Genomic DNA, 27,452 nt, shown 5'->3' with positions numbered 1-27,452 from the left:
TTTTCTATGCTGTTAATTGTAAGCAGCATCTAACATACTGTGGCACCAGTTCCTCCTCACCAGAATTATTGTGAAACCATTCCCCAACAGTGGTTAGTACTAAACTGAGCACCTAATAGGAAGAATAAGAACAACGACAATGTTCTAATTTTTTTTAGTATCTGTTAGGTGCCAGGAACTTCACATTCATTATCCCTTACTTTCAGAAGTACCCTGTAAGCAAATTAAGTAGTACCCCCGGATTGTCCCCATTTAACCTGCGAGAAAATTGCCAATCAGAGAGGTTAATTTGCCTTAGTATATGATATTTAAATGAATATTTTTATGAGCAAATAAGTGAGGATGAATGAATGAAATTAAGTAATTAAGTGAAAGGGGAAGCTGGGCTGTTCTAGACCTGGTCTAGTAATGCTTCTGCTTTTGTCATATTAGTAATGAAATGGTCTAGCTTTTTTTTTCCACCCTGTCTTCAATATTTCATGTCAGACTGGCATTTCCTGATAGTGGATCCAAAATACTAATTTCAGAGCATATTCGTATTTTCCTGTCTGCAATGCCTTATAGTTCTGTTTTTTGAATACAGAGATTTTTTGACCCAAATAAAGATATTTTATTTCTGCCCTTAATAGTCCATATATGGATGAAATGCCATAAATAGTGAAAAAACTCTAAAATACCTTGACAACATGCTTATAAATGTTTTTTGTCAAAGGAAAGTTTTGCACTTAAATTTTTTAAGTTTCTCGGGTTTTTTTAGGTTTATTGGTTTCTCTTTTATTATAAAATATTATAAACTCATTACAGAAAGGTTGACAGCACAGAAAATAATAGAAAGAACTATTTATAAATACACATAATATCACTTTTGAAAAACAACCAGTGTTAGTATTCTGGTGCACTCTATTTCCTTTTGGTCTTCTTTCTATGCATAAGATTTTTTTTCTGCAAGGGCAGGAGATATTTTTATACCTATCATTCCTTGTTTCTCTTAACCTTTAGTCTTGAAAAGGAGTTTATCATCCTATAGTCTTTTTAAACATCATTTCTAATGACAGCCAAGAAAGATACGTATTGCATTATTATCTGGGTGACAATATCTATGTCCAACAATTGCAGAATAGTTAAGTCTATCTACCTGAATGCATCTAGTACGAAGTATTTTCTAAATTTACATTTATTTCCTTAGAAGTTGGAGATACATATAATTCTTCACCCCAAAATTTATGAGCTCTGCCCCATCTTGCTTTGTGGTGTCTCTGACTATTAAATATTAACTTCACCAGGTTTGGTAAAAGCCATCCCTTAGTTTCCTCGCTAATAGTTTGCTATTTATCTATTTGATGTCCACAGTTGCTTAAATGTGCTGCCTTGAATATGCGAGAAAAGATGGTAGATATTCCTAAAGGCTCTTCCAAGTCTCAGGCCTGCCAAAGGACCAAATTGCCAGTTTGTCCCTGCTTATTGCAGCAAGTGAAACAATACAGTTCAAAAACATAGACAGGCAAGGCTAATTATACCCCTCCTACCCCCACTTCACTTCCACCCTCGGAGGAGACCCATACTACCAATCCAGTGGACATGCTTCCTCCTTTTTCCTTCTTCCTGGTTCATAACACCACTGCAAGCATGCATAAAGATACATGTTAGAGGTTCTTACTAAGATAGTTCCAGATGAAACTACACAGTATTTGCGATTTGCTTAAAATTGTTTATTTGCTTAATTTGCTTGAAAATTTATTAATATGTAAATATACACACACATACATCCTTTTACATAAATAGGATTATATTTTACATGGTGGGCCCTTTTAAAACAGCCTCTGTTTTTCTAACATGTTTCGATCTCTTACATCCATGTCCTTCCAGTCATCCTGCCCTACTCTCCACCCTCATACCTCATGTTAACAACCAGTGTGTGCCCTTCTGTACTTTTATATACACATAGCCACATATAAGCATATTTACCCATATACATATACACATAGATATTCATAAATCATCAGATATATGGCAGGATTTTGACACCGGTTATTTTATAAGCATGGGGTCCTAGTATGCTTATCTCTTTCTGTATCTGATTTTTCTTCTTCAACAATACTTTGTGGCAATCACTGTAAGTCAATTGTTTTCATTCTTTTTAATGATTTCGTGTTATTCTATGATGTAAATGTACTCTTATTTATCTATTTCCTTATCTTTAGGCATTTACACTATTTCCAGTCTTTTCTCACTAGAGCAATGCCAAATAAACATCTCATATTAGTGTTCTTACCTACTGCTGCTTATATTTCTTTCTTTTTTTTTTTTTTTTTTTTTTTTGAGATGGAGTCTCATTGTGTTGCCCAGGCTGGAGTGCAGTGGCATGATCTTTGCTCACTGCAACCTCTGCCTCCTGAGTTCAAACGATTCTCCTGCCGCAGCCTCCCAAGTAGCTGGAACTACAGGTGCGTGCCACCACGCCCAGCTAATTTTTTTTATTTTTAGTAGAGATGGAGTTTCACCATGTTAACCAGGATGGTCTCAATCTCCTCACCTCGTGATCCGCCCGCCTCAGCTTCCAAAAGTGCTGGGATTATGGGTGTGAGCCACCACACCCAGCCTGCTGCTTATATTTCTATGACATAGGTTCTCCACAATTGGGATTGCTGCATTAAAGGATATATGAATTTTTAGTTTTAAAAGATGTAACCAAATTGCTTTCTTCACAGTCTATAAGAACTTAACAACATAAATATATAAGAATTTGCATTTCCCTATCTCCATCAAGAGTGGGTGTCTCGTACCCCTCCCAAGTAGCTGGGATTACAGGGATTACAGGCGTGCAAAACCACTGTCCGCTAATTTCTGTATTTTTAGTAGAGATTTCACCATGTTGATCAGGTTGGTCTCGAACTCCTGACCTCAGGTGACCCATCCCCCTTAGCCTCCCAAAGTGCTGGAATTACAGGTGTGAGTCACAGTGCCCAGCCAATTTTAGCTACTTTCTACATTAGTTTTCGCTTAGGTTATACACACTCAAATAGTATAGTGCATTATCCAGTTTGATTTAACTATACATAGTTAAATGGATATAGTTATCCATTTCCGTTTAACTATACATATTGGAAGATTCATTTCATACCACTAATTTCTCCCCAAAGTATCTTCTTCTATCTTGAGGTCTTTGGATTTATTTGTTGTTTGCTTAAAATCTTTCCGCAAGTAAATTACTCCGATTTTGTTAAGGTCCTCTTTGATTATTTTATTTACTCTTTTTCTCTGTATGGCTGCTGGCCCCAGTGGTGAAGTGTTATTTTCTTTGGTCTGTTCTTGAAGATACTTTAGCAGTAGCAGTCTTGAGAGCAGTAGAAGTGCAGCAAGCTCTGATCCTCTGACCCATTGCATCAGTGAAAAGGTTTCTAAGCCTCTGCTGAGGAATTGGGAGGATGTTTCTCTTCTCCATGGGCCTCTCATGCTCACTCAACCTCAGAAGTAGAGAGAACCCAGCCTTCCCCCTCAGCCTCCTGGGGACCAAAAAGACAGGCACACTCATGCTAACCAATGTCAACCTTCTCCCTAAGTGCTCAGGGATGTCCATGGTCCAAGCCTTCCCCAGGAACTGCTGCTTTCAAATCTTCTCCAAGGCTTTGCCTGGATTTTATTTGGCTTTAGGGTAGTAGCAGGGTTGGAAGTTCAGCTACAGGGCTCATGCCCTCCAGGTTGCACCTACCTCCCAGTCCCAACTCCTAGTTAGCTGGGAAGAGGTTGGAGGTTGGAGTCTTCAGTAATTAAAGAGAAGGGAAGGTGAGACTTGCTGAGCCATCATCTTTCCAGCATGCCCTGTTCCATGTTTAATATATACCTTGGTTATGTAAATATCCACAACGATTTAGTGTTGTCCTTCACTGATGTAAGATGTACTCCTCCTTCAAGCAGCCCCCTCACCTTACCCAACACCACCTGACCCAACTCCATCTCCTTGAAGAGCTTCCTGCTTACTTGATGCACCAGTAAATCCAACTCTAAGGGACCTGGTTCAGAAAGCACTGGGGGCATTTATCTTCTTTTATTTGAACACCTTTTCTCTAGGGGTTAATTCCCCACTGTCTGTATCTTGAAGTAGAAGCCAGAAAGACCCAATAATTTGCCTCATCCTTAACACATAAAGGAGATTGGTTTCGCCAATCAGATGCTTTCATCAGACACTTTGACTCTTGTGGTGGTGACACAAAGATCGAGGGATGGCTGAGAAACTGTATGTGTCTCCAGATGATCTGGAGAGTCTTCTACTTGATTAGGTTCATTTGAATTTAATCAATGAAGTCATCGTCAGCAGATCAGTTAGCACAAAGTTGGTTTATTTGTTAGGATTTGGTTTAGCAAATAGTCCCAAAATAATAGTAACTTTAAAAAACAGCTCTTTATTTCTTACTCATATGAATAAAGTCCGGAGGTTAGAGGTTGTAGGCAGGTATGAGTCCCTCTATGGAGTCAGAAACCCAGATGCTTCTATCTTTGCTCTGCAGCACTGCAGTTCTGTCCTTGTCTGTATTTTCCAAGGTGACTTGCCATTCCATCCACACTCCAGACCCCAGGAAAGAGGACCCCAGTGGAGCACTCTTTTCCCTTTGAGAACATTTTCACAAAGTTACAAATTAACCAATGCTCACATACGATTGGCCATTATTTAGTCACATGGCCATAGCTCACTGCTTATATCCTAGGTACCTTTGTACACAGCTACAAATCTTGTCGCTATGGAAGGAGTGAATAAATACTGGTACAACGGAAGGCTCTTCACAGTTGATGAATAAAATTAGCTTTCTATGGAAAACAATTTTCTACTTTAACAGCTTTCCTCATTGATCATTCTACAAATGTAATCTTTTGTAACAAACATTCAAAGTCCCAAGATTATCAGTCAGCGGATTTTGAAACTATTAAAATTCCATTATTTCAGAAAAAAATCTTTGCTCTTTTTATCAAAGAGCAGTAGACAGAAACTCAATATAATAATAAGAAAGGGAATAGAAACTAAATTAACCCAAATCGGTATGGTCCCTGGTAGGCAAACATTTTCTAACTTGCTTTCTTATCTCTCACAACAAGATGTCAAGAAGCCAGCTCAGAGTTTTGTATTCCCAAAGTACATGTATCAACAGCTTTTTATTATCTCAAGATTCCTATTACTAAAGATTTTAATTTATGACTTCAGCTCAATTTTAATCATGGCTGAATTAATGAATTTGGGGCTTATTTTTTTTAGGTCTACAGTCATCCATTCTTCTGTGCCAGGGTCAACTCCAGTTGTTTTATAAGAACATCTAGAAGTGCTGTCTGCTTACTGGGATTCTCCCACAGCACATGATTAGAGAAGGGGGGGTGACTGTATTTAGATGTAAATTTTCAGTGGATTTCTCAGGTTCCTCACAGCCTTAAAGGCTTGTCCAGGAGTATAACCTGGAGCTCACTAGAAGTAACAGTTGTAAAGGACATCTTGATTGCATTGGGCACACTAAAAGTTTATCCTCAAACCAAACCATCAGAAATTTGCACACTTGTATTGTGTGCCTTGTAGAGTTAATTTCACGGATGTGAGTTTTGACATTGCGTCATAGATATTAAAGTGTATTGTAAAGAATGGCCCTTTGAAACTTGTTATTGTACCTGCAGTAAAGATGATGTCAAGGACATTATTCACTGACTTGCCCTGTGATTCATAAAAAAAAATTACTATTGTCTCATCATAAAGAGTAGTAGGTGGAATCCAGGGTGGGTTGGCTTCTGCTGCCCTGGCACATAGGCCAAAGGGCAATTGTCAGGATAATGAATTTTAACACTGCCTAGAGAACAGATGTTTGGAAATCACAGCCTTTGCTTGTAAGATAAAACCCAGAACACAACTGCTAAACTTTGAATTTACCTCTGTGGAAGGATCTCCAAGTGTGTTTACCTGAAATAAACACAGACACACACAGACACACACACATACACACACACACATACACACACACCAGTGAAAGAGGAGAAACAGGAAAGCAGATCAGCCCAGGAGAAAAATACATCAATGAAGTCCATTTCCACCAGAAGCCCTCCCCCCTTGCTTTGGCAATCATGGGAGACCCAGCCTGCCTTCCTGCTACTGCCAGACAGCCTATAGGAAACACTGCTTTTAACAATAATTGTCACCCTGGAAAAGTTTTCCCCAACACTTGTTGTTGGCAGCTTGGGGCAGAAATAGGAGATGGATTGATTTTTGCTTTTTAGCAACTGCTAAACCTGCAGTCTGAAGGTCAATGAATGAAAACAGGAGAATCTGCATTCAGACTGACATATAAAAGGAGAAAGGGGATAACAATAATAAATAATAACAGAACCTACTTCCTAGAGTTGTGAGGGCTAAATGAGGTAATATAAGCAAAGCCTCTGCCTAGCACATGGTAAACACTGTGTAAGTAATTATTATTATCAATTACAAAGTTCAAGTCTACCTTTAGTATCAGTCAAAATAAACTGGCCTTAATATATTATGTAAATAGTCAAGTCCTCCAGCCAGCCACGGGAAGGGAAAATGAGGAAGGAGACAAGGAAATAAAGTCTAGACCCTAAATTTAAGATTAAAAAATTATCTTTTAAGGTCTGGCATTCTGTCTTGTTACAAGTTAGTCTAAAATTGTACTACATTAAGTCCACTAAGTTCATTTAAAAAAAATGATATTTTAAATAAATACTTCCTAATCAGAGGGTAGAAAACTCCTAAAGAGTTTAGAGGATTATGTCAAGGAGTGAACAAATCCATAGATACAGATATATTTGTATGTCAGGATCAACAAAAAACAAATTTGTAAAAATTAACCAAATTCTTAGAGGCTTCTTATCATTATCTCCCCAAGCAAAACACTATTATGTGGAAAAGTGATAAGGAAATTAGGGCACATGGTGTTCTTATTCTTTTATTTTTATTTTTCCCAACCCTTTGGTCAATGTACAACACGATGTTCTTCAAAGAGATTAACGGTTTTCTATTTCCAATAATGGCAGGCCAGTTTTTCAGACCAATCCTTTCCCTGAAAATAAATGAAGGTATGTATCTATCATTTTATGGACTTTCTTCCTGGGCTATTCTTGGCACAAGGCACACAAGCATGAATAAATTGTGATCCCCACGTTCAAGGAGTTCATAGGAACTCTTCAAAGTAGGAGTTTTCATACATAATTTCAGAGGTGACACAGAAAAATCAAAGTGGGGTGAGTGAAAGAAGTAAATTTTTTATTTTTTATTTTTTGGGTTTTTTTGGTTTGTTTTTTTTTGAGACGGAGTCTTGCTCTGTCACCCAGGCTGGAGTGCAGTGGCACGATCTCGGCTCACTGTAACCTCTGCCTCCCGGCTTCATGCCATTCTCTTGCCTCAGCCTCCCAAGTAGCTGGGACTACAGACGCCTGCCACCACGCCTGGCTAATTTTTTTGTGTTTTTAGTAGAGACGGGGTTTCACCGTGTTAGCCAGGATGGTCTCGATCTCCTGACCTCGTGATCTCCTGACCTCGTGATCCGCCTGCCTCAGCCTCCCAAAGTGTTGGGATTACAGGCGTGAGCCACCGCGTCCGGCTGAAAGAAGTTAATTTTGAGCTATACTTGAAGGCTAGGAACTCCCGGAGTGGTGTGGGGAAGGTATTCCAGGTAGAAAGTGTAAGCAGTTTCCAGAGGGAGGGATTTAAGTCCTGGGCATGCACAGCAAGTGAACTGGCTGGGCTAAAGCAAAAGGAGCCTATTAAGGAATATAAAAATCCAGGTACTTCCATATGACCCCTACAGTACCTAGCACAGGAATTCGAGGAGTAGGTCATAAATATATTCTGGTTCATTACTTAAGTCCACCTGACTCCAAGTTTCGTGTATACTATAGTAGGCAATGAAGCTAAAGAGACATGAAGGGGTAGAGAGGTGAATCATCATGTGGAGGGAATATTATTGGCCTTCAATTCTGAAAAACTGGGGAACTGAAACTAAACTAAAAAATCTGAACAAACTCTTCTGGTATCTTAGTTTATTTTGGTCTGTCAAGTAAAGGACAAGAGATGTGCAGAGAAATTCCTCCAAGATTCTGAGTTAGAAAGGTACTAGTGACTTCTGTTGAGACAACCTTCTCCTTTTCCACTTTTTCAATTCCTTGGCCTGCTTAAACAATTTCTGTGGCTCTCCTTTCCATAAGCAACCTTGCTATCTGACAGAGGTGGGTTATGGGGCCTATCCATGATTTTAACTGGCTCATGAAGAACTTCTTTTCTTTTATTAAATCTGAAGGTTATTTCTTGAGCAATTAATTCATGGTGATAAAATATCCAGAAATATATTTACCACCAATCTTTAGAATAAACATGAAAATATTTAGATTTTGTCATCTGCTTTTGTTGCTCTGAATGAAATAGAATTTTCAAAGGAAGCGTCATCCTGGTAGTCATAAGTAAATGACTAAATTAGCTTTGATTTTTAGAAGCCTATATTGATGCTTGCTTTTCTGAAAAATTCACAAATTCTAAAAATACGCAACTTAAACACTTGAATTATAGTGGTCAATATGGATTTACAATCACAAAGCTTAACTAGTTTCATGGCCTACAGAAAGCCTTTTTCTAGTTCTTCCCTTTGGACATAAAGGCAGAACCTCTGTGTTGTAATATTAAATGGAAACATCCCAGAAAAATAATCCTCCAAGTTTGTCCAAATTGCTGGTTTGGCTTTAAGATCCAACAATTTTCTTTCAGATGTACCCCAGGGCACAATGAATTGTCATCGGGTTTTCCATACCGAGAAAAGTTTCAAAGTTGCAGATTGAAAACGTCCATTGAAACAAATGCATTATGTCACTTGAAATAAGGGCATCTGTACATATTTCACAAAATAATTTTCTTTGTTCAGCAGAGGAAGGCCAGATGATGCAATATCTAGCTTCCAGCTGTGCCTTCCTCACTGGCAATTCAGCCTCTTTTAGTGCTATTTGAAAGACTCCTGACCACTTACTGTGCAATTTTGATGTGCTTACACTCAATTCTTCATCTCATCACTGACAAGGAAGAGGGAACAGAAATTGTATGAGAACGCATGTGTCCACAAAGCAACAGAACGATGGTTATCTTTCCCTTAGGCATTACTTTTTAAACACAAACAGCACCAAAGGAAGAGGGAAATCATTCAGAGGCCTTGGGGATTCAAACGAAGGAAATCCTCCCACAGGATGAAGCTACACATCCTATAGAAAGTACACAAACAGCATTATAAGCTGGCCGTTGTTATGACTTCTCTGAAGTTTTACCTTTTCCAAACTCTTTAAACCATGAATTGTTTTATTCCGCCAAAATAGATGAGCTAATAATTTGGTTTCCTGCTACTAAAGGAGGTTAAAAGACAAGCAGAGAAAAGTCCCATAAATAAAACATAACCAAAATATTTCAGTAGATTTAAATATAGTCTTGGGCACTTTAGAATCGATAATATTATCAGGGCCAAATGTTGAATAACAAATAATCAAAATAAGAGTGTTGAGCTGAAATAGCTGTCAAATCGGCCATTTAATGAAGGAGAAAAAAATGTTCCAGTTGTTTCATGATGTGAAGACATCTGAGCATCTGATAACATTTATAACTTTTCAAATTGGTATGGAGGGGAGCATTATTATTGATTGCCATTGTCTAGCCTTTGATTGTTCTGAATCTAGAAAACTGGACTTTTACTTATTTTCTGAAACTTTGCCCCAAGATAGATCTCTATGCTCCAGTTTAACAAAAAAATTTTTTTAATAAACAAACAAGATTCATGGCTTCGAAATGTCTTACGTGGACCTTCAAAGGCTTCATGGTACACCACCATTGGTGGGATGTGTCCTTGGTTTAGACTCTTAGAAGCAATCATGGGTTTTTCCCTCTTACCCCTGCCCTCTGACCTGCATCCTATCATGACTAGAGATGTGCACCAACACCAAACCCAAAAAGCTAACCGTTTTTTTGGTTTTTTGTTTTTGTTTTTTTAGACGGAGTCTCGCTCTGTCACCCAGGCCGGAGTGCAACGGTGCTATCTCAGCTCACTGCAAGCTCCGCCTCCCGGGTTCACACCACTCTCCTGCCTCAGGCCTCCCGAATAACTGGGACTACAGGCGCCCACCACCACGCCCAGCTAATTTTTTGTATTTTTAGTAGAGACGGGATTTCACCATTCACAGGATGGTCTCGATCTCCTGACCTCATGATCCGCCCGCCTCGGCCTCCCAAAGTGCTGGGATTACAGGCGTGAGCCACCGCGCCCGGCCCCAAAGTTAACCATTCTTTAACCCAAAAAGCTAGGTGGGTTTTTGCTTGTTTGTTTTGTTTCTGTTTTCAAATCAGGCATGACCTGTGGCAACCAGCAATGAGAAAAATGGAAGGAGCTCTCTAATCTTGTCCGCAGCTTCCCTGCCCATCACTCATGCACACCCACATCCCCCTCAGGCCCACAGGGTTACTTTGTGATGACCACTGGCATGTTTAGATTTCTCAGATGTAGGAAGAACTTCAAAGCACAAATTCCTTTCATGGGGACACAAGTTTTAAACTATGTTTCATAACTGTGAGCAATAGAAAAAATGGGACCATCTAGGGATACACTTAACATTCCTGGGACTCTGGACATACCAAAATGCTCACATAATTCTGTAACTGGAATGTTATCGTAAGCTTTTTGCTCTAAGCAATTCATGGCAGATAATTTAAATAGGCATTGAATCGAATGTGTTGTGAAGAGAAATGCTGCCTGTGGCTCCCTGGTTCTTTAAATGAGTCAGTATATGCAAGCATCTAGTGTAGTTCCTGGCTCACATTAGACCTTGAGTCCTTCTTCCAAATGAGGCTCAGCTCCACAGAGGCTGTGAAATGCCTCCAGCTAGTTTCCCACCCATTGCAAACAGATCTTGGCCTAACACCTGCTCAAAGTCCACTTATGTCATCCCATCTGTATTTCTAACTCAGATCTACAGACCACCTCCATCTCAAACACTTGGTGGGATGAGAGTTAAAAATGCAGATTTCTGGGCCCTTCTCCAGGCATACAGAACCCAAAGCTCTGGGAAAGGGGCCTAAGCTTTGATGCACCTTTTTATCAAGCTCCCAAAGTCATTCACTAAAGCTTGAGAATCCCTGATGTAGAGCTTCACAGTTCTATCCCTCTATTAACTTAAACCTTGGAAAAAGAATTTCTGCACAATGTCAACAGAGCCTGTTACAAAAATAACTTCATTGTTACTTAAAGTTATGCTCTCTCTGTCTTTATGGATGTCTGATTCAAGAGCCATCTGAGGGCTCATTTCAGTATCTTTTATACTGAAGTTAAGATTCTGTTCACTCCATAAATCTCTGAATTTTATACAAGAACCCACACCATTCATTGGTGATTTCATTTATTTGCAGGGAGAAAAAAAATCTATCTGCTGATGGATTTATTTGGTTCCTGTTGTCAGAAAATGAAAAATATATAACTGTGTTTCTCTTACAGCTTTGTCTACTGGAAATCTTGTAGCAATTTTCTTGCCCAAGTGTGGCAATCTGTTCAATTCTGTGCTCCAAATATATTTACTCTTTCTTCGCCTTTGGGGCGAACTCTGTTTCGTTTCACATTTTAATGGCATAGGCAGTGACTTCTGAACCACTTTAGACAGGGTATAAATTTTTACAAACTAGAGAGCATTTTCTTGCAGTGTTGTATTCTTGGCATGCAGCAATTCCTAAATAGCCACGTGAGTCCAGATAAGAACTTGCTTGTTGTAGGATGCAGGACTAGTAATACTGTGTTCTGTCCATTGAGTCTCTTCATCGGTTTGGATACTTGGGTCCAGTTATATTTGTTTTGCTTATCTGCTTTTATAAATGCAAGCCAGAGACAAGGAATTATGATGCACTTCCAATGCTTTCAGAATCCACTCGCCCTTTGTAGACTATGAATTTCTGAAGCAACATAGCGTCTCCATGGCTACCTGACAAAATCACTAAGGCTGCCAGCGCCTGCTTCTATGCGTGTGAACTAAACAAATTACTACAGCCAACAGAAGAAGACGATTTGCATCTCCAACTCCTATAGGGGGAGATGTTGAGCATCCAACTGAAGCCCAGCAATATTCCTGGCAGTGGCTGTATCAAGATTTGCTTTGGTGGTAGCCAAACCCTCATGCATAGGACGTAGCCCCATGAGTCATTTTCACCCCCAAACCTCCTACTGTTTATTAATCACTTATGGTAACCACACACTCATGGCAAAGTTTTAGTTGGAACAGCAATGAATTTTGCTTAACTTTGCTTCCCTGTGTGAGTCCTGTGCTTCCCTCAGCACCCAACACCAAAGCACTAGTTACTTAACAGAGCCTTTCAAGGTCCCCAGAAGTTTCTTTTTAAATTATTTTATTTATTTCATTTTTATTTTTACAAAATTCAGGGGGTAAAAATATGGAACACTTCAAGAATTTGCATGTCATCCTTGCACAGGGACCATGCTAATCTTCTCTGTGTCATTCCAATGTTAATGTATGTGCTGCTGAAGTGAGCACCCAGAAGTTTCTTTATACATACCTATCATGAGACAGCTTCCATTTCAGTCCAACTCAAACACAATGAAGAAATCCTCTTTGAAATATCCCTGCTGAACTGTTATTATCCACACCACCTAATCACAAAATTCCTTAAGGGCAGTATAGCCTAGGGTTTAAGTGCACACACTTTGGGTTCAAAAAGACCAGGATTCAAATCCTGGTCCTGCCTCTTACTATATGTGTGTCATTGGGCAAGTTACACAATCTCTCTAAGACCAGTTTCTTCATCTTCAAAGTATGGATATTAGTAGTAGTATTTCAAGAGTAGTTATTACAACTAAATGATTTAAGATTTTAGCACATAGTAAGCACTTAATAAAACAGTGTTTATTAGTACTCAGAGCAATCTGCTCTGAGATGAACAGCTCTATTGATAGCAAGTTCTTTCTTATACTAAACAGATAAAAATTTGTCCCATTTGTCTAACTCTTTCTGCCTTCAGAAGCTATCCAGAGTAAGTATATTCCTTCTTCCACACAACAGCACTTTAAATATTTGAGGGAGCTATTGTGTGCCTCCTTTCATATATTTGAGAACAGGTATCATTTTTTTCCAGTTTGACTTTATCTAGTTCCTTCAACTGTGTCCCACATGACTTTGGATCTGTCATCATCTGTGGCAGAGCTAGCTAGATGCTCCCCAATCCCATTTCCTCTTCTTGGGCATACAAGAATACCGTAGCCATTAGGTTGGGGCATGTGACTGGGTTTTGGCCAATAAAACAAGGTTGAACATATGTGTGCTACTTCTATGCTAGGCCATGTGTCTTATGAGATCTTCCTTGATCTCTTTCACTCATTGGCTTGCTTAGTGCAGAGGATCCGGTGGAAAATTCTCAGGACACATAAGAGGCATGGAATCTGTGAGATGGAAGAAGCCTGAATCCCTGCGTCAGCACATAGAAGGCTACCTCTCATGCACCTGTCAGACTGTGGCATGAGTGTTGTATTAAACCATTAAGACTTGAGGGTTGGGCCAGGTGCAGTGGCCCACACCTGTAATCCCAGCACTTTGAGAGGCTAAGGTGGGGGGACTGCTTGAGTCCAGGCGTTTGAGACCAGCCTGGGCAACATAGCAAGACCCCCATCTCTACAGAAAATTTAAAAATTAGTTGGGCGTGGTGGCTCTCTTGTAGTCCCAGTTACTTGGGAGACTGAGGTGGGAGGATAGGTTGAGCCCAGGAGGTCGAGGCTGCAGTGAGCCATGATCACGCCACTGCACTCCAGCCTGGGTGAAAGAGCAAGACCTTGTCTCAAAAACAACGGCAACAACAACAACAACAAAAAGGCTTGAGGGTTTATTTATCACTGCAATATATCCTAGCCTGCCATGGCTAATATATCTTTGTAGTTACCATTCTCTGGACACGCACTAGCCTGTCAATGTCACTTTTAAAAGATGATATCCAGAAACGAACACAATTTTTCAAATGTGACCTAACCCTGATGGAATAAAACTGGAAAACTACTTCCTTCTTTTGTTGTTGTTGTTTTTTTTCCTGAGCACCATATTTATTTTTTTTCAGTGCTTTCCAAAGTTGCCTTATGCTTAGCAACCACATTACACATACACAGGTGGCACAAGCTACATTTGTAGTTAACTAAAAACACTGCAGTATTTTTCAAGCCAACTGCCATCAAGCTAAGTGTGGCACAGTCAGTGTTCACCAAATATCCCATTTGCTTTCCTGCAATTCCCAGCCTCCTCACAGTTTGGTAGGAGCCATGTTTATAGTTTCAGGAGGAGAAATACCATGTCACTCCTGGGCCAAGGCAGTTAAAAGTCATTATGTCTCTTCCATTCCTCTCTTCCCCTGCTGCAGAGACCTTGGAGGACACATTCCACATGAAGGTAGGCTTCCCATCAGACTTTGCATCAACGAGAAAGCAATGTTTGCTCTTTAAAATACTGAAATTTCAGAGTCTGTTCGTTGTCGCATCTAACATTAGTTAACCTGACTTCTCAGTGAGAGGTGAAGCCAGCTGGACTTCCTGGGTCGAGTGGGGACTTGGAAAACTTTTCTTACAAAAGGTTTGTAAAATGCACCAATGAGTGCTCTATAAAATGAACCAATCAGCACTCTGTAAAATGGACCAATCAGCACTCTGTAAAATGGACCATTCAGGAGGACATGGGTGGGGACAAATAAGGCAATAAAAGCTGGCCGATTCAGCCACAGCGGCAACCCACTCAGGTCCCCTTCCACGCTGTGGATCCTTCATTTTTCGGTTTTCACAATAAATCTTGCTGCTGTGCACTCTTTGTGTCCCTGCCACCTTTAAGAGCTATAACACTCACTGCGAAGGTCCGGGGCTTCATTCTTCATTCTTGGTGTCTTCATTCGCAAGACCACGAACCCACCAGAAGGAACCAACTCCAGACACACCAGGCTGCTGCTTGTGAACTTTAATTTTTGCACTTTTGCACTTCAATTCAAAACTTTGTATTTATTTTTGTTAACTTTTAAATTTTTTACTCATGAATTACATACCTACAGAAAAGTGCCATAAGTGAATTAATTCAATAAATTTTCACACACCCACTGAATGCACATGTGTAACTAACAAAAAAAAAATACCAACACCTCAGAAGCCCCTTCACGCCTTCTGGCATCTACTGTCTGCCCAGCAGTAACCACTCCCCTGCCTTCTAGCAGCACAGATTAATTTTTGTGTTTTTGCGTTTTATATACATGGAATCATACTGTGTGTACTCTCTTGCCCAGTATTACATTTGTAAGTTTCATCCACAATGTCTTATATGGCTATTGCTGGTTCATTTTTGTTGTTAGAAAATGCTCCATTATGTAATTATACTGCCTCTTCATTCTCTTAATGGTATATTTGATAAAACAAAATTTCCTAATTTTAGTATAGCCTAATTAACCAATTTTTTTCTTTATAATTAGCACATTTTATGTCCTGTTTAAGCTATCCTTGCCTACTCCAGAATCATGGAATCCTTCTACTACATTTCCTTTTAAAAACTTTATTGTTTTACTTTTAAAATTTAGATTGACAACTCATCTGGAATAAAATTTGGGGGCATGGTATGAGGCAGAAATCAAAATACACTTTTTTCGTTTGGATATCCGGCTGACCCAACACCTTTTATTGACAAGACTATCCTTTCTGTTAAAGGATCCATTGAAAGACTTTTTAAAAATCGTGAGTCAGGCAACATGCATGTGTGGATTCTGTTTCTAGACTTTCTATTCTGTTTCTTTTGGTCATTTTGCCTCTCCTTTGCCAATACTACATGTTTTAATCAGCCTTGATAATCTGATGACATATATCCTTTAATTTTGTTCTGCTTCTAAAATGCTTTTACCATTCTAGGGTCTTTGTATTTCCACACGTATTTTTGAACTATCTGGACAATCTCTGCAAAATAATCTGTGGTATTTTGACTAGAATTCTGTTGAATCTATACATTTATTTCCGTAGAACTCACTTCTTCCCACCCCCCCGCCCCCCGAGACTGAGTCTTGCTGTGTCGCCCAGGCTGGAGTGCAGTGGCATGATCTCAGCTTGCTGCAACTTCCACCTCCTGGGTTCAAGCAATTCTCCCTGCCTCAGCCTCCCGAGTAGCTGGGATTACAGGCACCTGCCATCACGCCTGGCTGATTTGTGTATTTTTTAGTAGAGATGGGGTTTCACCATGTTGGCTAGGCTGGTCTTGAACTCCTGACCTCAGGTGATCCACCCGCCTCGGCCTCCCAAAGTGCTGGGATTATAGGCTTGAACCACCGCACCTGGCCAGAACTCACTTTTTTATAATACTGAGTCTTCCAACCCATTAGTCCGGTCTCTTCCTCTGCTTGTTTAGACATTCTTTAATTTCTCCCAATGTTTTGTAATGTTTAGGGTAAGAGTCTTGCATGTGTCTTTTGTTACATATATATCTAGATAGTTAATAGTTTTTGTGTGGCTGGGCACAGTGGCTCACGCCTGTAATCCCAGCACTTTGGGAGGCTGAGGCGGGCAGATCACAAGGTCAGGAGGTCGAGACCATCCTGGCTAACACAGTGAAACCCCGTCTCCACTGAAAATACAAAAAATTAGCCAGGCATGGTGGCGGGCGCCTGTAGTTCCAGCTAGCTACTCGGGAGGCTGAGGCAGGAGAATGGCGTAAGCCCGGAAGGCGGAGCTAGCAGTAAGCCAAGATCAGCCACTGCACTCCAGGCTGGGTGACAGAAAGAGACTCCGACTCTACAAAAAAAAAAAAAAAAAAAACATAGTTTTTGTGCTGTTGCAAATGACATTTTATTTTCTATTTGTTTGTTGCTGGTATATAAAAATATAATGATTTTTGTATGTATGTCTTGTATCCAGAGACCTTGCCAAATTCATACATCAATATAATTTGTCTGTAGATTCTTTTAGACTTTCTACATATGCAATCATGTTATCTGTGAATGATGACACTTTGTTTCCTCCCTTCCAATCCTTACGCCTCTCTCTAGTGCATTTTATCTTTCATTTTAAGTCTAAAATTCCAACTGGTTGAGGTAGTTTCAAATCATGATTTTACAGCCCAGAATATTGTCTGCTTCCCCACAATTTGTCAAATTTGTGGGTAACAAAGGTGCATGCTGTGTGCTCATTCAAATCAGTGTCCAGTAAAAATGTTTAAATAAGGCTGAAAACAAAGCCATGGAGAAGACCCCAGGAGATTTATTTCCAGGTTGAAACTAATCAGTTAGTTCTCTTTGGATGCAAGTATTCAAACTATCACTTGATCCATCTAAATGTGTCTCAGTCAGTATCCATTTCTTCTCTAAAATATCATGAGGTATTTCATCACATTTTACTTGAAATCAATGTATATTATGGACTGACAATTCTCTATCTCTTTAGACTGAAGATCTTATGAAAGATGTAAAATGTTTATTTACTCCTCTCTTAATAACTATGCTTGGTGACGACTACTTCTTTTTCTTTTTTCTTTTTTTTTTTTTTTTTTGAGACGGAGTCTCGCTCTGTCACCCAGGCTGGAGTGCAGTGGCCGGATCTCAGCTCACTGCAAGCTCCGCCTCCCGGGTTCACGCCATTCTCCTGCCTCAGCCTCCCGAGTAGCTGGGACTACAGGCGCCTGCCACCTCGCCCGGCTAAGTTTTTGTATTTTTAGTAGAGATGGGGTTTCACTGTGTTACCCAGGATGGTCTCGATCTCCTGACCTCGTGATCCGCCCATCTCGGCCTCCCAAAGTGCTGGGATTACAGGCTTGAGCCACCGCGCCCGGCCGACTACTTCTTTTTCTAAGTAACCATAAAATATCTGCTTGAGAATTTGTTCTGGCATTTTACTAGGAACCTGTGTTTTCATGGATATGAATTTGCTGGAAGCCACTTTTCTCTCCTTTGGAAGGACTTCATGTACCACAGCTGCTTATCTCTAGTTTCCTATCATGTTTCCTAGCCTCCACAGCTTTTAAGAAATTATTAATAATGATTTGAGAGTGCTAATAATGCAAGTGACTTCAGTTCTATGAGTTATAATCTGTCTGTGGTTGAGAATGTAAATTCCCTTAATGCAGCAAGTAAATGTCTAATCATGTCCTCATTTAATGTATCGGTCACGGTCCGGGTAGGACATAGAATCCCCTCCTCACCCCAGAGGGATAACATGAAGAGACTTTAATAGAAGGACAACTTACAGGGATGAGGGCAGAGTTAAGGAAATAGACAGGGATAGTGCAGCAACCAGAGATAATGGAAAGCTGGTTAAGACTCTGAATGAGTCAGGGTGGCAGAAAGAACTAGATGACCCACTTAAACTAGGTAATTGAGGGAAGGGAACACTTACAAAGCAGTGGGCAGTGTTTACGATATACAAGAAGTGATGGTTCAATATCTTGGGGGCTAGTAAGGACAGGGGAAGTGCATATCCCTGGGTCTGAATGAATAAGTGGAAGAAACTATTGTTAGACTCCACAGAGATTGTAGTATAGGACAGCTCTGACAGCAGCGCTGTGTGGCCTTTGGTAGAGGCCCACAGCCCACAGCCAACCCAGCACTGTTGGGGAGGGGTATGGGAGGTATATGAAGACAGGGGAATGAATGCCCCAATCTCACCCTCCTCATTCTGAAATCCTGCTGATGCCTCTTATTGGCCGAGCCCACTTGGATGCCAGAGGAAAGGGAAGTTTTTAGTGAAGTCTATACAGGGGAGCCACCTGAGCACAGAGCAAGGTGGAGGATCGGGGTGAGTGGATTCAGAAGAGCAAAGAATAGCCAGCACAGCCCCTTAAGCCCAAAGGGTAAGAGAAGGAAGTGTAGTTGCTAGAACTGTCTGCAAACTGAAACTGGAACAGGAGGAGGGTCCATTGGTGTGAAGGAATGAGACACCAAAGTCAGGGAGGATGCTGGGAAGAAACACCTCAGCCTCTCTCTCACACAGCTCTGGACTGCCCACCAGTACTCCCCACTGGCCAAACCCAACAAGAAGCCAACTAGCAACAGAGCACATGTGGCACAGAGAAGGGTAGAGATGAAGATGAACCAGCACCCTTAGCCTGAGGAATCCCCTTAGCCATTTTTACTTCACATGCCTCAGTTGAGAGGTTAGTTTATTTCACATGCCCCAGTTCTAAAAAAACAAGGAAATAAAATCAGAATTGAGTGACTTTCTCTTTTTAGTGTCATCTGATATACCAACCTGGCCAAATAGTAGGCTCTCCTTCCTTTTTCTCCTATTAGGAAGCTCTTCAAAAGTTCTTTGTGTTATCCTTAGAATTCCTCACGAGTCACTGCATTCAAAGTTTCAGATGCTCACACATTTAAAAAATATTTATAAGCTTTTGCCAAGTAGTAAACTCTGCGCTAGAAAATCACAGGATATGATTTTGAACAAGCATAGCCAGAGTTCAGTGCACAGGTGACCTCGACTCAAGGGCCCTACAGACCACTCTTCCTCCGACCGTCCTATGGACAATCTCTTTCTAACCTGGGAAAGTCCCGTGCTGCCTAGACACTCTGCCCCTATCCAAGAAAGCTGTCTTCCTTTTTGTTTAAGGACTCCTAAAGGCTCAAATTCTTGGAAACAAAAGCTAGAAAGTCTTGGATATTTTACCACACTACAAATCTCTTCTGAGACAAGGAAGCTTAGGGTCGCTTTCTTTCTCAAACAGAGATAGTGGAAAAAGAGAAAACACCATGAGAAAAAATGTAAGAACTGATGACTCAGTGACATTTGGCTGCTTTCTCATCTTCCATTGCTCGGATGTGTCCTTTTAAACTCTGAGTTCGCCAGTAAGCTCCTCGACCACTTCGCTGTCTCTGTTAGTTGTTTCCACTTTTCCTCACTGTAATCATTTTCAACACATTCTCAAGATTTCATTTTAAGAAATGCCCATCCACTTTGTATCATCTATCCTTTTGGAGTCTCCGGCCATGAGAAAACCCCAAAAAGCATTTTGAAATCAGTTTTCATATGTAGGACAAACCCAATGTTGGCCTCAGTGACTATTCTATGGCCTGTAAAATGGGTATAATCACTTTTTCCCCCAATGTTGGCTTAACTTTCACAGCAACTATATATTCATTACTGATCAATTGTTTCAGAGACATGGTTCTTCTCTTTCTATCCTCAGTATCCTGGAGGATTGGATCATCAATAACTCTGTTTTTTAAAAGAGAAAACACATATAAATTGTTTATTTTAGGAGATTGAGACTTCCAACAAAAGTCCAGTGGTACTATTCGGTGCATAAGAACAAACAACTATATACCTGACAATAAATAATAGCACATTAAACATACCAATGTGGCGTTCACAAGCCAAAGTTGCCCACGAGGGACTCCTGTGTCTTGTGGAAATAGTCCTGCATTAGTACTTTCACCCTGGTTAGCCAATGGCTGGGAGCAGCCCACAGGAAGTTTGGCTTCGGTGTGAACAAAGTGCTTTCCAGTAGGGTAGCAGCTGGGGTCATCAGGCAATTGTGTTCCCTGCATCAGGATGTCTGATTAACGTGTTTGCATGGCCATCACAACCATGTTAATAGATCAAAATTAGAAAAGCCGTAAGATTAGCTTTTAAAATGAAAAGATGAAAAAATACTTGTTTTAGCTCAGTGTTCATTTGTTATTTTTAAAAACTACTTAGCAAACTGATGTGATTCCGTCCTGAGCGGCTCCTCTCTTGAGTAGTGGTCGTTTGTCTCCGTCTGCCTTTTCTCCCACCTAAGTGCATGCTGCCACCTGATGGAAGATTCAATGGACATGGACATGAGCCTCCTGAGGCCCTGGAACTATCTTTTCAGTTGTGAACTAAAGCCCAACAAAGATGATCACTTTAAGGTGGATAATGATGAAAATGAGCACCAGTTATCTTTAGGGGCTGGTGCAAAGGATGAATTGCACATTGTTGAAGCAGAGGCAATGAATTACGGAAGGCAGTCTAATTAAAGTAACACTAGCAGCTTTGAAAATGTCTGTACAGCCAGCGGTTTCCCTTGGGGGCTTTGAAATCCCACCACCAGTGGTCTTAAGGTTGAAGTGTGGTTCAGGGCCAGTGCATATTAATGGACAGCACTTAGTAGCTGTGGAGGAAGATGCAGAGTCAGAAGACGAAGAGGAGGAGGATGTGAAACTCTTAAGTATATCAGGAAAGTGGTCTGCCCCTGGAGGTGGTAGCAAGGTTCCACAGAAAAAAGTAAAACTTGCTGCTGATGAAGATGATGATGATGAAGATGATGATTTTTAAGAGGAAGCTGAAGAAAAGAACCAGTAAAGAAATCTATTTGAGATACTCCAGCCAAAGATGGACAAAAGTCAAATCGGAATGGAATAAACTCAAAACCATCATCAACACCAAGATCAAAAGGACAAGAATCCTTCAAAAAACAGGAAAAAAATCCTAAAACACCGAAAGGACCTAGTTCTGTAGAAGACATTAAAGCAAAAATGCAAGCAAGTATAGAAAAAGGTGGTTCTCTTCCCAGAGTGGAAGCCAAGTTCATCAATTATGTGAAGAACTGCTTCCGTACGACTGAGCAGGAGGCTATTCAAGATCTCTGGCAGTGGAGGAAATCTCTTTAAGAAAATAGTTTAAACAATTTGTTAAAATTTTCAGTCTTATTTCATTCCTGTAACAATGATATTTGGCTGTCCTTTTTATAATGCAGAGTAAGAACTTTCCCTACCGTGTTTGATAAATGTTGCCAAGAATGTGTTGTCCAAAATGCCTATTTAGTTTTTAAAGATGGAACTCCACCCTTTGCTTGGTTTTAAGTATGTATGGAATGCTATGACAGGACATAGTAGCAGCAGTGGTCAGACATGGAAATGGTGGGGAGACAAAAATATACATGTGAAATAAAACTCAGTATTTAAAAAAAAAATACTTAGCAAGTAGGACCCGAAGTGAACATACTTCAGTGGAAAAGCACATCTACCAAAAAAAAAAAAAAATCCAAAAAAGTATGCGGAAAAACTATCATAATTAAAAAGAGGGTTTGGCAAGAATGTTAGATATAAAATCAATACATAAAAGTCAATTGTGTTACTATACAACAGAAACAAAATATTAAGAAATGTATCTTCAGTAAAGTTTTTTAACTTTCTTCTTGAAGTTATTGCATATATTTTCCGAATTTACTTCTATATACCTTATTTTAATTCTTTTTAAAGTGGTATAGTTTTAGAACACTAAATATATGCAGAGGTATGCTGTGTATTTAGATGTGAAAACTTAGCGTATAAATATATATAAGTATATAAATACTTTCTCCCCAAATTGACCTTTAAAGTTAATGAAATTCCAATCCTAATACCAACAAGATTTTTCATAGAACTTGGTAAGTTAACTCTAAAATTTACATAAAACAAATACCCAAGGTACTCCTAAAGAGGAGCATCAGAAAGCAAGATGTATTATAAAGCCATAGTTATTAGGGGAAGTCAATTTTAGGTCAACAAAATAGAATTAGCTGAAACAAAATAGAGAGTCCATAAATAGATCCACATCCATATGTGGGTGACATTACACATCGGTAAAATGGTGGAATGAAGATCACGGAAAAAATAAAAGTGTATCCCAACTTCATACTGTCTTCAAAATAATCAGTGTCAAATAGATTGTGGACTTACATGTGAAAGACAAACTTAAAAACCTTTAAAAGAAAACGTTTATGATCTCAGGTAAGAGATTTTTTAAATGGAACCCAAACACACAAACTTAAAAGGAAAAGACTTTGAGCAGAAATTATCAATTTTATCTCAGCCAAGAAGACATCATAAACGTCATGTAAAGATAAGTCACAAAATGGAAGTATGTGCTTGTAACACATAAATAACAAAGAACCAGAATTCAGAAAATATGAAGAACTCCTTAAAGTAAAAGAGAAATAGGGAGAAAAAAAAAACACAGAAAAAAATGGATAGAAGGCTTATACTGGAATTTACATAAGAGAAAACATATAAAGCCAAAAAACATAAAATGTACTTAAGTTCATTTGTAACCTGAAAAATAGGAAGTAAAAAACATCTTTTTTTTTTTTTTTTTTTTTGAGACAAGAGTCTTACTCTTGTGGCCCAGGCTGGAGTGCAGTGGCCCAGCCTTGGCTCACTGCAACCTTCGCCTCTCAGGTTCAAACAATTCTGCTTCAGCCTCCTGAGTAGCTGTGATTACAGGTGCCCACCACCACGCCCAGCTAATTTTTGCACTTTTAGTAGAGATGGGGTTTTGCCAGGTTGGCCAGTCTGGTCTCAAACTCCTGACCTCAGGTGATCTGCCTGCCTCGGCCTTCCAAAGCACTGGGAGAGATACTCTTTTATACCCATCAGACTAATAAAAATTAAATGAGTCCTGCTGGCAATGATGTGGGGAAATCTTTAACAACTATATTGTGGTATAATTGATATACAAAGAACTAGACACATTTAATGCAGGCAAGTTGATGAGCTTGAAATGCAAACACCTGTGATATCATCACAATTAAGATAATAGACACATCCAACACTGCCCAAAGTTTTCTTGTGTCCCTTTGTTTTGTTTTTATTGATTTTGTTTTGTTTTGGTTTTGGCAGAACACACACACGAGATCTATCCACTTAACCAATTTTTTTCTTTTTATTTTTGAGACGGAGTCTCTCTGTCTCCCAGGCTGGAGTGCAGTGGTGCAATCTTGGCTCACTGTGCAAGCTCTGCCTCCCAGGTTCACAGCATTCTCCTGCCTCAGCCTCCCAAGTAGCTGGTGTATCTGAAATTGGTGGGTTTTTGTTCTCACTGACTTCAAGAATGAAGCCATGGACCCTTGCGGGGAGTGTTACAGTTCTTAAAGATGGTGTGTCCGCCATTTTTTCCTTCTGGTGGGTTCGCAGTCTCGCTGGCTTCAGGAGTGAGGTTGCAGACTTCGCAGTGAGTATTACAGCTCTTAAAGGCAGCGTTGACCCAAACAGTGAGGAGCAGTAAGATTTTTTGTAAAGAGCGAAGCAGCAAGATTTATTGTACAGAGCGAAAAAATACAGCTTCCACAGTGTGGAAGGGGAACCGAGCCAGTTGCCAGTGGTTGGCTCAGCAGCCTGCTTTTATTCCCTTATCTGATCCCACCCACATCCTGCTGATTCGTCCATTTTACAGAGAGCTGATTGGTGCGTTTACAATCCCTGAGTTAGACACAGAGTGCTGATTGGTGCGTTTACAATCCTTTAGCTAGACACAGAGTGCTAGACAGAAAAGTTCTCCAAGTCCCCACTAGGTTAGCTAGATACAGTGTACCGATTGGTGTATTTACAAACCTTGAGTTAGACACAGAGTACTGATTGGTGTATTCACAAACCCTGAGCTAGACACACAGTGCTGATTGGTGCATTTACAAACCCTGAGCTAGATACAGAGTGTTCATTGGTGTATTTACAATCCCTTAGCTAGACATAAAGGTTCTCCAAGTCCCCACTAGACTCAGGAGCCCAGCTGGCTTCACCTAGTGGATCCTGCACCAGGGCTGCAGGCAGAGTTGCCCGCCAGTCTCGAGCCACGCCTGCACTCCTCAGCCCTTGGGTGGTTGATGGGACCAGGTGCCACGGAGCAGGGGGTGGCACCCAGGGAGGCTTGGGCTGTGCGAGAACCCACCGCGGGGGTGGGGGCTCAGGCATGGCTGGCTGCAGGTCCCAAGCCCTGCCCCGTGGGGAGGCAGCTGAAGCCCGGCAAGAATTCGAGCCCAGCGCCGGAAGGCCGGCACTGCTGGGGGACCTGGCGCACCCACCACAGCTGCTGGCCTGGGTGCTAAGCCCCTCAATGCCCTGGGCCGGCGGTGCCGGCTGGCCACTCTGAGTGTGGGACCCGCCAAGCCCGCACCCGCCAGAACTCGCACTGGCCTGTGAGCGCTGCACGCAGCCCCGGTTCCTGCCAGCACCTCTCCCTCCACACCTCCCCAGAAGCAGAGGGAGGCGGCTCTGGCCTCGGCCAGGCCAGAGAGGGGCTGCCACAGTTGCCGTGGTGGGCTGAAGGGCTCCTCAAGCACCACCAGAGTGGACACCGAGGCCAAGGAGGCACCGAGAGTGAGGGCTGCTAGCACGTTGTCACCTCTCACTGGGACTACAGGAACCCGTCACCATGCCCAGCTAATTTTTGTATTTTTAGTAGAGATGGGGTTTCACTGTGTTAGCCAGGATGGTCTCCATCTCCTGACCTCATGATCTGCCCGCCTCAGCCTCCCAAAGTGCTGGGATTATAGGCGTGAGTCACCACACCTGGCCACTCTTAACCAATTTTTAAGTGCACAAGACTGTACTGTTTACTCACAATATTGTGCAGATCTCTAGATTTTACTTCTCTAGCATAACTAAAACTTTATACTCTTTGACAACACCTCCCCACTTCTCCCATGCCCTACTCCCTAAACCACTATTGTATTCTCTGCTTCTATGAGTTTGACTATTACAAATACCTTATACAGCTAGAATCATGCAGGATTTGTCCTTCTGTGACTGGTTTATTTCACTTAGCATACTGTCCTCCAGGTTCAACCATGTCACAAATGACAGGATTTCCTTCTTTTTTTAAGGCTGAATTGTATTCTATTGTATGTATATACCACATTTCCTTTATCCGTTCATCTGTTCATGGATATTTGTGTTGTTTCTGTATCTTGGTTATGGTGGAAAAAAAAAAACTGCAATGAAAGTGGGAGTGCTATGATCACCTCAAGATCTTGATTTCAATTATTTTGGTTGTAAACCCAGAAGTAGGATTGCTGGATCATCTGGTTCTATTTTTAATGTTTGAAGTGTTCTCCATACTGTTTTCTATGGTGTCTGCACCATTTCATATTCCCATCAACACTTTTTAAAAATAATAACCATTCTTACAGGTGTGAAGTGATATCTCATTGTAATTTTGATTTGTATTTCCCTCATAATTAATGATGTTGAGCATCTTTTCATATACTTGTTGGCAATTTGCATGTCTTCTTTAAAGAAATGTCTGCTCAAATCTTTTGCCTTTTTGTTGTTGTTGTTGAATTGTAAGAGTTTCTGGCTGGGTGTGGTGGCTCACGCCTGTAATCCCAGCACTTTGGGAGGCTGAGGCAGGTGGTCACGAGGTCAGGAGATGGAGACCATCCTGGCTAACATGTCAAAACCCTGTCTCTACTAAAAATACAAAAAATTAGCTGGGTGCGGTGGCGGGCGCCTGTAGTCCCAGCTACTAGGGAAGCTGAGGCAGGAGAATGGCATGAACCCAGGAGGTGGAGGTTGCAGTGAGCCGAGATCACGCCACTGCACTCCAGCCGGGGCAAAAGAGCGACACTCTGTCTCAAAAAAAAAAAAAAAAAAAAAAAAGAGTTTCATATATATCTTGGAAATTAACTTCTTGGCAGATATATATGGTTTAAAAATATTTTCTCTCATTCTTTTTGTTACCTTTTCATTCTGTTGTTTCCTTTGCTGTGAAGATTTGTAACTTGATGTGGTCCCACTTGTCTATTTTTTGCATTTGTTGCCTATGCTTTTGCAGTCATATCCAAGAAATCAAAACCAAGACCAATGTCAACAAGCTGTTTTTTTATGTGTTCTTCTAGGAGTTTTACAGTTTCAGGTAATCCTAAACATTGCTAATGGTAAAGAGGATTGACACAATAACTGGAAAACAATTTGCCATTATCTAGAAAAGTTGAAATTTAACACAACCTAAAATACAGCAATTCCGCTCCTAGATATATATTTTTTAAAGAAAATATTCCACTCATGCACAAGGAGACATGTAATAGCCTGATTCCTTAAAATAGAAAGAAAAGAAAATAACTAAAATTGGAGACCGGAAGGATATATTGAAACAATGGAAAAACTGTAACAATGGAAATGAATAGCATCAGTATAGATAACTATCTCAAATCTAATATTGAGCAAAAAAGCAAGTTGCAGAAGAAAACATAGAATATGATTCTACATAAAGGTCAAAATATGCAAAACTGAAAAACATACTTCTTAAAAATGCATACATATATGTTAAAATTAAAGAAAAGAAAATGATAAAAACACAAATCAATGTTTATCTCTGATAAGGAGAAAGGAAGATAGAATAGAGAAGGGATGCAAGGAACTTCCCATGTAGACAATCTTCCATGCAATAGAAAATAGTTATTTTCTATTTCTTATTCTAGGACAGGCATATACAGGTTTTCATTATATTATCATACATTGAACCACATATATACGTGTGCACACATATTATACATTTATTATTTGAACTCTTTTTATGTGGATGGTGTATTTTGCCAAAACATAATAACACTTTTGAGAAGAAAACAAGACAAGCTCATGAAGGCTTTTGACCCTTTACGTTTCTTCCCGAATGATACATAGATATGATTCCTGAAATGACGCAGATACCTTGCAAGTTTGAGGACAATAGCCAAATCCTAAA

At 40.3% G+C, this 27,452-nt stretch overlaps 1 non-coding gene and 1 pseudogene across 1 annotated transcript; one reads left to right on the top strand and one right to left on the bottom strand.

Annotated features, from left to right (window-relative positions):
- Positions 1–12,436: 12,436 nt before the first annotated feature.
- Positions 12,437–12,543, bottom strand: LOC123568231 (U6 spliceosomal RNA). Its single transcript, XR_006691434.2, has one exon. It is a non-coding gene; the product is annotated as a U6 spliceosomal RNA (small nuclear RNA).
- Positions 12,544–20,788: 8,245 nt separating this feature from the next.
- Positions 20,789–21,669, top strand: LOC102123410 (nucleophosmin-like; annotated as a pseudogene).
- Positions 21,670–27,452: the final 5,783 nt, after the last annotated feature.

The sequence above is a fragment of the Macaca fascicularis genome, chromosome 12 (genome assembly GCF_037993035.2).
Source record: "Macaca fascicularis isolate 582-1 chromosome 12, T2T-MFA8v1.1".
In the NCBI taxonomy this organism is placed as follows: domain Eukaryota; kingdom Metazoa; phylum Chordata; class Mammalia; order Primates; family Cercopithecidae; genus Macaca; species Macaca fascicularis.
This window is presented reverse-complemented; position numbering and strand designations above follow the sequence as displayed.